Below are 13146 nucleotides of genomic sequence, written 5' to 3' on the forward strand. Positions count from 1 at the left end.
GATAACTGGAGTAAACATCTTATGCTTAGACCACTCGGCCATCCCTGCTCATACAAGGAATGATGTATTTAATACTTTACATAAGCAATCCTCGTAGTGTCACAAAGTATAACGACAACAATCCAAAGAACTCTCCAAGTTATTCAATCGTTTCGCGCTGCTACGCTTGATCATTTTGATAAGTTTTTAAATCCTCAAAGATGCATAGAATGGATATATAAGAGCATGTTAATGTTCAGTATTACTGTTTCCTCATACATACCATAACTACAACGAAAATGTGCGAATCTGAATTAATTGTATCTAAAAAACTTATTTTCTATCTACTCCAAACGGTCGACCTGGATTAATTATCAATAAAACAGAATGATTGGCGCACGATCGTTCTCAACTATGTGAACAGCTAAATTTGCTGAAGGTAAAAACGTATTTAAACATTTGAATATACATACAAAGTGTACATGTATGGGAAATTGTTTATAATGCTGGATGTCATGACTCTGCAATCGTCTAAACATGTATGTACCATAAACACAAAAAGCAAAAGTGTTCATACATTCTGGATTTATATGACGGATAAGTTATTGTTTAAAATAATCTCTACTTTGAGTACCGTAATTTAGTGACATTATTTGCTTATATACACTGACATAAAATTACTATTAAAGGCTCTTTAAAAGATATAATTTTCACTACTGATATCCATTTTTTTTAAAGAAAAACAATCGGAACTTCGCAATTGTGTCTCTGTTCAAATGTATACAAGGCGACGAAAGCATGAACAAATTATCGATGACAAAACATATTTGAACTTGAAAAACATAAAAGTGATTATTTCAATGTCATAGTTTGGCAAATAAATGCACATGGCTATTTATTTTAGCATATGTTTTTTAATATTTAATGATTTAAACCGCTTACGAAGTTTTCACAATAAAATAGTGTTCAGTAATAGCACATGTTACAATACCATAAATAACGCATTATCTGACATAAATTTTTCATCAAAACTCACTTTCTTTGTGGATCATTTCCCTTTTCGCTGTACAATCTACCAAACTTCAAGTGCAGTTTGTCATCGTTACTTTATTTAGAATCTCAGTAGAAGCCTTAGTGTCTTCTAGTAACGGCGAAACACCTCAAATCACGCGTCTCTAATCTGCCTGTCCATCACGCCGTTAACTACAGGGTTAAAATAATTGGAAAAAATGGCTGATGAATGCGTAGAAATCCACGTCGTTTGACAGATTCTTATCTATTGATAGGACTTTTCCATCTGGTATATATATATATATATGTATATACATATATATACATGATTAGGAAAATAGGAATCTGAATTCGTTCTGGAACATTTGTATTTCTGATGTGACTAAAAGTGAGCATATATAGTCAGTTCACACATTTTGCATCTCGCCACTGAGCTCTTGAATAAGAACATTTTGGTTTAAATATGGTGTAACTATAACATCATTGACATTTCATCTCGTATCGATTTATAATAAGCTCAACAAATGTGATCAAGATTTACGGTCGCTGACAACATGTTAAGCGTGCTCTTTACAAACATATCATTCCACTCAGCCGATGTATGTGTCACATATACTCCTTAAAAAACGCACGTCAATGTTATGTGACACATCATAATCTTGAGGATCTTTTAATGTGTGGCACTATCATATAACTAAGTGTCGTGTATGGTTCGGAATCGCAAATTTATGTTATGAAATAGCCAAATGTAAACTGAAAGCATCATATTGACGAACATAAATCGTGCTTTATTTACATTTTGGACGGCATTCGAGCGTATATTAATTTATTTTGACATGTATAACCCCGCCCAAACTTCACATAGAATATATTATCTTTTCATATAAGTTTAAACTTTTAAGAATAACTTTCTTAATATGAATTTATCAATTCACCAACAACATACTTTTAATGAAGATGGAAGCTTTAGGTCTCAGTAAAGATGTTTTAAGGTGGTTTAGATCGTATCTTTCTGATCGACAACAACTGGTTGATGTTTTAGAAACGTTTTCCTATTTTTCGAATATTTCTTGTGGTGTTCCTCAGGGCTCAATTTTAGGACCCCTTCTGTTTTTAATCTATGTAAATGACATGTCAGCAGTTGTAAAAAACAAACTTTTATTGTATGCTGATGACTCTGGCATTTTGGTTACCGGTAAAAATAAATATGATGTTGAAAATGCCCTGAATGAGGAAATTGAGGTCGTTAGTAAATGGCTCATTGCCAATAAATTGTCATTGCACTAAGGTAAAACTGAGTCCATTCTTTTTGGCTCTAAGCCCAAACTGCGGTTAAATCCTTATCTAAATATACCATGTAATGGCAAGGTTATTGAGCCAACCTCTTCTGTTTATAATCTTGGTGTAACATTGGATCAAAATTTATCTTGTGATTCAATGGCTTCTTCAATCATAAAAAAGGCAAACTCTAGGTGAATTTTTTTTATATAAGAAACGTGAATATCTCACTCAACATACTAAGAAATTTTTGGTTATGTCACTTATTCAATTTAATTTTGACTATACCTGCTCCTTTTGGTACTATGGTTTGAAAAAATCATGGATGAACAAGTTACAGGCAACTCAAAATAAGTTCGTAAGGTTTGTCTTGAACCTAGACCCACGGTCACACATTGGTCATGAGCAATTTAAATTATTAAATTGGCTCCCCATATCCAAACGAGTCGATCAAATTATTCTGACTCAAGTATTAAAGATTGTTGCTGGTACAGCCCCGGATTATATGTGTGAGCATTTCATTCCAGTTAAGAAAACACATGGTCACAATACACGGTTCCGTGAAAAAGTTTCTTTTACTATTCCGAAGGTTAAAGGTTTCGGTATCAAATCCTTTGCGTTTGTGGGTTGTACATTATGGAATGGGGTTACCTCCTTCTATTACTAGTCTATCTGAGTCCTATAGGTTCAAGGTTGCCGTCAAAAACCACTTTTTAAGTCAGATTTTATAATATTCTTTTACTAAGTAATCGGTATCATGTGTATTTTTTTTTAAACACATTCCGCTTTTTAATTCCATTTCACTAGTTAGTTAGTGATGTTAATGTTGTAATTATCTGTGATAAATTTTTATTTGATATACATATTTTAATTACTTAAGTCATTTATTAACTTCATGTTGTATGTGCTCATTCTTAACTGTGATATTCATACAATAATGTACACCGATTCAAATATTAGTAATGCTCAGTCTAAATCTGTGATATATAATTAAGCAACAATTTATGTCTCTCTATGTCATGCCACCATCCACAAGGACCACAATGGAAATAAGAGTTCGCTCTCTTTTTTGTGCTATACTTGGTACTGTGTTGCGTGACATGGTTAATACTCATGTTTGTATTTTTATGTATTATTTTATGTATGCAACATGTTTGTTAATTGTGTTTGCACCATGATACTGAAATAAATCTTTCTATCTATCTAACATGGAATTTGTGAACGTGTCTAAGTTGAAATCAAATTAAAAATTCCAAATATCAAATGAATTCGTTTCATCTGTACAATTAAGTCAGTTAGTTATTTTTGAAGGTCATGTAATATCAATGTTATAAAAAAAACATATCCATAACGCTTTATACGCAATGCTACATAATCCATAATAGTTTAACCAGTATGCCCATAGGTCTATAAAAACATACAAATACATATTTTGAGATGATCATGAAAGCTTAAAACATTATTTAATGTATTAACTGATTATCAATAATTAATGCGACTATCATTCTTATGATTTTCGGTGTTCGTGGAAAGAAGTGTTTACTCGAGGGTGATTTGTTTTTAAATGGCGTAACACGTAATTGAGATAGTCTGTTTATGGTTTATTAGTACGTTTATCAAATGTTTAATATGACGCTAACTTTTGAACAAAAACTATTTTAGAACAACATGAGAAGAGTTTCGTTTTCCATTAAGACACTATTTATAGAACAAGAACATGAACATAGTAACGAACCTAAGCAACCAATCAGAAAGACCGATATTATGAGAAACATTGTAATTGACACAGATTACTTCAGGGAGCTTAGTCTAGCCACTATTTTGTGAAAACATTGCCGATTTAAATGCAGTTTTCGTTGTTAAGACCAAGAATACATTATTTATTAAGACGGCGGATACTACGGATAGACATGCTCAATATATAATGACCTAATATTATTGAGCTATACATACCATATAACACCAAAGCAATCATATAGATTTTGTTATGAATAGCTTATTTGCATAACTATTTGCAAGAATATTCAGCATATTGAATTAAAGACTATAAAGAGGGGGTAATCACGTGACAGTCAATATGGCGTCGTTCATGCCGGGGCAGGTATTTTTTGCCTTTTTATAACGTGTATTACCTTTGTAAAATGTTAAAGCTGCTCACTTTCCAGCCATTGCAATAAGAAAGAGATAAGCATTTATTTCGTATTAAAATGCGTTTTATATGTCGACTTAACTCGCTGCGAATGTTCTTTGTGTAGCTTGAAGTAGGTCATCCCGCTAAGAAATATTGTATCGCGTTCTAAAAGGCATGCTAACAAGAAAACAACAGAAACAATACGAATATTATCATCGTATTATGATCAAGTTGAAAGGCTGTGATCTTTGCAAGCCAATAAAACATTCGACTCATTTTAATGTTGAACGTATATAACTGTACTCATTATTTTATCACGTTACATTAATTATTATCAACGTGCCCATATCAATCGAGCAAAAGAGACCAAACGCGTTCATGAGTTCATACATTCTTAGAAATATCCCCACAGCATGATACGGGGATATTGTTATTAGTCTTAAAGAGCCGAACTTGTTTGAAAAAAAGCACACACATCCACTCAAAATCAATTTTGCCTGTTCATATTATAATACCTAAATTAGTGAGATTCCGTTAGTGTTACATTGGAGCTTGAGTAATATATGATTTAAATGCACATATTTAATCCATGTGAGCATACATCAAACGGGTTCATATACTGCTGATATATATCAAGCCAATGGGCCAACTCATCTAGTGTGATTCCTCAATTGCAAAGTAATGTATAATTATAAAGCATTTACAGCTCCGCGTGAACATTCATCACACGAGTGTATTTACATTTTGTTAAATCTCTATCATATATTTGCGTCACATAACGTATTATAACATGGGCAACTCGTTTTACACATCTACTTGTTCGAGAAGGTTTGATAAAAGGTTTAAATGATACTTGTTAGAGGAAGTGCTTTATTGTGATTCCCATTATGCATATCATATTGAACGTGCCAATTTAACAAGGCATATGGTGTCCGTCACAATGGCTTTTTTTGTCTCTTGCTGTAAATATTTGCATTGATAATTTAATTTCGTCATAGAATTTTCACTAATGCGTATATTATGAACTCGTCATTTAAGCAACGCATCAGGTTTCAGTAATAATTGGCCTCAACTGATGTTTTCTTTCAAATAACGATATTTTCGAGTCCATATATAACGTAAAAAGGTAAAACCCATACAAATATCCTCATTATAGTCTGGCGTCAAATTACACTTATGTTTTTTACTTGACGGTAATATTGTAGCACTTCGTGCGTGTATGTGATTACCATAATCATTTAAGATATTGAACGTGTCTTATAAAACTGTACACGTTGTATTGTATTCTTATTCGTTTTATCACGCTGTGGGATACCCATATTTGTTAAAAGACATCAAACGAGTTAGATGTTGTAAATCTCTTGGAAACATCCTTTGTACATTATCTCGTCACTCTTGTTAATTCCATAGATTCCATTTATTCAAGTTTTCTTTCTTGCTATGTTATTAAAGGAGCAATGCTCTATGCATTATACTATTATTCCATAAGTGTTGCAGCTATTAAAGGTGATATACAAAAAAAGCTTACTTTGAAGAACTGATTTTTGTTTAACAATCAACCAGTTCTGTTGTTCTGACATAAAACCGGTTAGTAGTTAAATGGTAATTCAATTATCATTCATTCCTTTTTATTGCTTTTGTAGGATTGTGGTTCTATGAAGTAAACTGTTTTAACATTCGCGTATGTTGTGAATTGACGTTTAGAGCCTCTTCTGGTTTGATTTCACAGTTTTAAAGCGATCTTAATTATATTCTTGTTATTTTTGTTTGTTATTGTGCCATGCTGTTTGATGCCTTTTTGCTGCGGTGGACTGTTTAAGGAAACGATATTGAACATAATGAGAGACAATAGTTAATATATATTGAATAAAAGAAATACCGTGCAAACATGAGTTCATCGCTCGTTAATTTGAAAATCAGAAAATAAAATCTAACTCAAATAATCTAAAAAATAGTGATACCTTTTTACGACATGAAACCTATTTGTATAGTTCAATATCACCATTTGTGTTATTACTTTCTAAGTCAAAGTAGAACATCATTGGTCGTAACCATGTGCGTAATACATTATTATCATGTATATTAAAATTAAGTTAAATGACGCGAATGGAAACTACAACTCATTTCAAGAATACAAGCCGACCATAACAATATTTATCAGAGATACATTTATGATCCTTAAATTAATTTGCCTTTAGATGTAACAATGTAAAATATGAAAATAAATTAGCATATAAACTATATTCAGGTCCCAGATCGCCGTCAAAAATTTACATATCTAATACCTTTTAATCATCGATGACAGCTTTTGTCAAGATAAATGTATAACCCATCCGTCATGTTGCTCTGATAACAGAAAGCATGATCTTAAGTATCTTGCATTCGGATTTATCATTGCAAGTTCTTGAAAACAACAACGATCATCGAATCATAGATGTTAAATGACGATGTCATTCACATTTTGTCAGGTCATGCACACTTGTCTAAGGCTTTGTATAATTTTCGACAGAGAAATTATTAAATAACATGGGGCACGTACTCAGAAAAGTTAGCACCGAGAAAATAGTAAAGTTTGAATTCAGTTAAGCATTTAACTTAATCCCTAGTACTTCTAAGTTAATATTAATTTAATTTGAATAGGCATCTTGCCTAAATTGATATCTTAAGTGTGCCAATTAAGCACCATTGTTGTTATATCTCTATATATTGTTATGTATTTATGGAAAGTACGTTCATTTAAATAAACTTTACCATTTGTAATAAATTGTACACATTTCACTAAGGGCTCGGGCCGTGATAAACCGTCGTATCAATCATTATAAGTTAAAAGTTATGATGCACCTTCTATTGATATCAAGTGTTTCTTGAATTGTATATGTGTATTATGAATACCGCTCGCGTTGGCATCAGTTATTATTGTAGTGAAGTATTGGTACTTATTTAATCACAGGCCTATCAATATATGACATATACACACTTGCTGTAAGATGTCTTTCTTTGATTCGCCGGTATCAGTATAGAATAAAGCTAATGAATAGAGTAAAAATAATTGATCATGCAATACAGTTGTTTGTTTCTGTACTAGAAAGGTTGTAAATCACATATTTTATTATTCAATTCTTTATAATGAGAGAGCATTCTTAATATGAACTATATACATGAGAACAGTTAATTATGCAAAAACGAACGTGAGCTATTGTGCAATAACTTTGTTTGGAGAAGATCGTGTTTAAGTTAAGTAAAGTAAAATACATTTTATTTGATGAATTTCGGAAAGTTACGCTGCAAAACAAGAGACAATGATTTCACCGACTGTCGTTATTTGTCTGCAGGTTAGGTTATAAGATCAATAAGACCAAGTATTTCCTTACTGGCCTTGTAAAGAGGCTAGGCAACTCTCAAATGACTGCCACGTTGCTCAAGCTTCTCTTAATATTGACCTTAGTACACAAGACAGATGTGAACATTAATTTGTAGTTACGTTTCATAAATTGGTGTTTTCGATGACAGATGATAAGATTGTCGGTGGCAGTATTTCGGAGAGTAAAAATGGCCGACATAGACTAGCATAATTTGACAGAATTTATATGATAACACTGACGAAAAAAGGCAGAATGTATATTTCTCATTTGAAAAATTTCATGGATGTTTTTTTTTTATTATTTATTTTTCTTTTAATAATACAAATTAATTTCTTAAAAAATAATTTATTTTATTTGAAGTAGCGAATATATGTCTCCGGTAGATTAAAGTTGAAATCTCGTATAAATCATCAGAAACAAGCAGACGAAATAATAAACCATGCGTGAATTCGATTTCAGTAGTGACTGTCTGACGTCACTAATACGGTATATATGCTCGGGTTTCACGTATCTCGTTCCTTTTGCGAAATAGCTTTGCTTGAGAAACAAAAGAGATTTTGTTAATTATGTTAAACCTTTTCGTAATGTTCAAATGTACTGCCGATATATTTATTACAGAATGGCTGCCAATCTGTCGCGGGCGACCACGGAACACGTTTGGGTTACACTCATCAACTGTACACCACTCATCGTATAGAATTGGTTTAATCGTCGGGCCTCAAATCGCGGATATCGGCGGCGCCATGGCATGGATATATCGCTACCGTCCAGAGCTAGGTCAAAATCCAGGATGTTGCTGAGTCGCGACATCATTGAATGGAAATTATGGGTAACAAAGAGTCACCCAATGTGTTTGAGTGTTTCTGCTACTTAACCTGTTGTGTAAAGTGCTGTGACGTGTGCCTTTTTCAGCGAAATGAATGTGTATTAATAGAAGGGCTGTTAATCTGTTGCGAGCGACTACGGAAAACGTTCGGGTTACATTCACAAACTGTACACGACTCGTCGGTAAGACGTCGGTTAAATCGTCGGGCCTCAAACCGTGGATAGCGGCCTTTGCATGGATACATCGCTATCGTCCAGAACTAGGTCAATATCCAGGATGTCGCTGAGACATGACATCAGTGAATCGAGTTTTCCGTCCTGAGCGTTACGGAGTTGAGCACAGAACGTAGGTCTAAAAATAACGCATTGCACACAGCAGGTATATGTGCGGTTCGCTCATGCGTATGGTTGTCACGTGAGTGATGGACACTCAGGCGGACATTGGCGGGAATGTGCACGGGGTTTTCATTGTTTGGTCAGTCCTACGCTATACTTCGACCAGTAAACTTTTACCAGTTATGTTTGAGTTACACAATGTCCACAGTTACATGTAAATATTGGTTGTTTTCGGGAACATTTTTCCAGAGTAATTTTACATTGGGCATCTGATAATTTCTGATGAAGTTTTATCGCTGGTTTTTACCCTGGCCTTGAAATCCCCATTTAAGGATAACGAATAGAAGTGAGGCATACAAATCATAGTTGTACTGTGTTATATAATTTATAGATCAAAGTTGTACTGTCATGTTATTCTATGATTATACTTGATTGTTATATATTATACATTATGGGAAACAAAGTGTCACCCAATGTGTTTGAGTGTTTCTGCTACTTAAATGTGCCATGTAAAAGTGCTGTGACGTGTGCCTTATTGAAATGAAATAAATGTGTATTATTAGGTAATTGTGTTGCTGCATAATTGTGTGAGATATTGTTTTTTTCACAACAGTTAATTATTGAGATCTATGTGAATTTGACACAATAACTTATATGTCATTATTGACTCATTTTATATGTTTGATACGTCATTAAAATATGTCATTTAGGCGGAAATTCTATGTCTTGGAGGTGATCGGAACCATTAGAAGTATAAATAGGTAACTATATCATTATGTACATAAGTCCGGGGGAGGTAAACTTAGCATTTTGTTGTCACATATCACGTAGTGCTAGTATGTGTGAGGATGGCAGGAATGCTTTCAAAATGATTTTCGGGTTAGTATGGGTGTTCTAGTACTCGCTCGACGGCACGGCGTGCTTAAGCGTACCTGGAATAGCTCGTTTTGGCTTTGCTTATATTGTACTATATGTTGCACTGGAAAAACTACGGTACGGCGTACCGAGGATTATTTGGCCGGTTGCGGTGGCCTTAGCGATTGCGCATGTATACAATGTTGCACGGTACGGCGTACCGATAATTTATTTGGCCGGCTGCGGTGGCCTTAGCGATTGCGCTTGCATAATATCTATTTCCAAACCAGCAAGGTGTTCGTTGAGATAGGAATTGCATACATTTGCGAAATAGCATAGAATGGTGTGCATTGTCTGTTGGCGATTATTGCATAAACGAGCAGCTTAATCAATAGTGCAACTGGGGTTGGGGCTATCTTTAGGGCAGTACTTCCGGTCGCCTCCACGACATAGCTCAGTTATAGTGCTAGTCTATAGCTGAGGTATATTTACTCTAGTACTAGTCTGTGTAAATTATATTCCGCCATTTGGCCATTTAATTCCATTTATATTTTTGTATTGTTCCTCGCGTATGTTTTCTATTGTTCAAATATAGAATATAAAATGTGTTTAAGTAAGGTATCACATTAAAACATTATAATAAATATGTAACTGACAAAGCTGGCTTTTATTGTCATTATTCATCAGCCCTTGCTCTTGTTAATAAATTCGCGTAGATCAAATGGATGCCACCAAAGGATCAGGGATCAATTTGATAAGTAGGCTACTCTAACCGAACGTGCATGACATAGACAAAAGGTAAAGGACGGTTACGTTACACTTTGTAATCCGAATAACTCTAACCGGATGAATGCATCGAATCTTGTTTTACGAATTGGGTTACTGAGCTGCTTTCTGAAATAATATTTAACGATTGCAGTATGACGTTTATGTTTATGGAAAAATATACATATAATTTTTGATAGTACAATAAATAAATATTGAGTATGTGTACATTTGTTTATTTCCAATGAAGAGTTTATTAAGTTAAATTATTACATTTAAAAATTACTCTAAGAAGTTAAAAAAGTCATATTTCTGAACGTATACATTAATCTAGATATATTGCATCAATACAACGACATTATCACAGTACATAATGGTATTAAATAGTATTTTCTTATTCGGGGAAAGAAATGTACATGTTATTTTAAACAAGTTTTATTGACTGAAAAATGTATTGAATTGCCACTGAAAAATCCTCACGACACAATATATACATACACCATAATGAAAGACATGATGCTTGAAATAATATAATCCGATGTAATGCACCTTTTGTCAAAAGTTTGACTACATTAACGCATTGCGTAAAAATGGTTTCTTAGTGCCTATTAGCGTTTGTTGATGGCTTAACATACTCTTCGTCTTTTGATGTTTAAGTCCGCGCTGAAATGTTATATACTTGTTTGCAGAGCTTAGTCTTTGGCGACAATGCTGATGAGCTCTATAATTTGTCTTTTCTGTGGAATTCCCTGCTGTTGCCTAAAAGGCTAATGCGGAATACCACGCACACTTAAGGGCCATGCAGGCGGGGGAAGGGCGGTGGCGATTTATGTAGGCTTCTCTTTCGAGCTGCATGCTCGGATCTGAGCCTACACAATGCCTCTATACATTGACTATCGCCAGGCGGTGTGATTTTGGGCTTAGTCTCCCATTCATCTGCAGCAAAGCAGCAAGCTTCAAAGTCTTTCCTGCAGGCATCCTTGTACCTGATTGCTGGAAACCTCGCGGAATAACATTCGACGTTGATTTAATTTGAGCATTTGTCGCAAAAAATGTAACAATGTGCAAGCCATCAACTGTGTGTTAAATGATCGGTCAGGTGTAGCAATTTGTCATGTTTATTGTGTCGTTGTTTTTTTTTTCTGTCAAATTTGAAGAGTTTAAGTGAGACTTCACGATTTTGTTAAATATTTATGAATTTATATAAAATGTGTAAAAAACTTATTTTACATATATTTCAATATTAATTAAAATAAAAGTTAAGAAGAAAATGCGAAATAAACCAGCTATTTCTATTATTAAATCGAAAATGTATGTACAGTCGAATTCGCCAGCATGTATAACATGTATGTACGATGTGAATCTAAATTTAGTTTTACGGATCATTTTAATTTCCTGCAACGATATCTATTCATACGACACGAACACTAACTTCGATCCTAATAAAAAAGAATGCTTCGGTTATTGTAGAAAAATATGATCGAACAATCTTCGTCACAATCGGCTCGGGCGAAAATTTGTCTTTGCTGCATTTTATGAAATTCGTCTTTAATGTATACTTTTTCTTGCCTATTTTGTGTAATTGTATTACAATTTAACATATATAAAATCGTGCAGTCTCACTTTAAGGGCACAATAGTAATAATTTGTATTATAAAAATTCAGTTCACGCTTCGATAAACATCCGAATAGTATGATGCGGATTTGGAAGTATTTCCCTCGTTTTCATTTGTGTGCACAGAAAAAACTAAGTGATCGTTCAATATTCGAGTTTATAGCATTTGTCAACGTTACGAATTTATAAGCACTTTCACTCAAATACACGACAAACGTTTTGGAAATCGCTGTATGCTGTATTCGACAAACTAATCAAGTCCAACGCTTAAAGTTAACGAGACATGTATTCGAAACATTTACATCATACCATGGTGATAGGGCGGTTACCACAACTATTCCGCTCACCGTCGAAATTTTATATTCCTTGTGTCAAAAACATGGCCGCAAACTTTTTGGCGAGTCCAGAAATCAATGAAAAAACGAGAAAAGAAGGTAAGTTGGTAATAAAATGATATTCCATCGAACGAAGTATATAGTTTACATCTAATTGCCGTTTACCGCATCGATATTGAGTAGCTATTAACTTCAAAAAAGTGAAAACAGTTTGAGCATGTTGTGAAAGAAGTGACTTTCATGACGCAAAAAATCGTATTTCTGCAGATTTTAAACCCTTTAAATGAAAGATTTTTTTGTTAAACAATATTTTATGGTAGAAGAATCAATTTACAACACATTATGGCATGCTTCATTGAATATAACTGTGATTTTTACATGTACACGTGTTAGCAAGTATGAACCGTTCAACACTGACATTGTAGAAATATGAACACCGCTCAACAATGTCCGTAAAAGCACCGCATTTTTATGATTGTGTGGCACCGCTTTATTCTGATCTTTTTTCTTTCAGAAGGAAGAGACGTTCAAATTTATGTTACAACACGCCAAATAACAAAAAAAGACGACTATTTCCTACCGGTCCTGAAGATGATACCAGCGCATCTCCAGGCGACCGTTAACCGGCATGTACCAGTTCGACGTCTGTCAGAG

General features: G+C 33.9%; 1 long non-coding RNA gene across 1 annotated transcript; it reads left to right on the forward strand.

Annotated features, from left to right (window-relative positions):
• Nucleotides 1-222: 222 nt before the first annotated feature.
• On the forward strand, nt 223-10436 carry LOC127874021 (uncharacterized). Its single transcript, XR_008046537.1, has 2 exons — nt 223-418; nt 8380-10436. It is a non-coding gene; the product is annotated as an uncharacterized LOC127874021 (long non-coding RNA).
• The last annotated feature ends 2710 nt before the right edge of the window (nt 10437-13146 follow it).

This window comes from Dreissena polymorpha, chromosome 3 (genome assembly GCF_020536995.1).
Source record: "Dreissena polymorpha isolate Duluth1 chromosome 3, UMN_Dpol_1.0, whole genome shotgun sequence".
NCBI classification, from domain to species: domain Eukaryota; kingdom Metazoa; phylum Mollusca; class Bivalvia; order Myida; family Dreissenidae; genus Dreissena; species Dreissena polymorpha.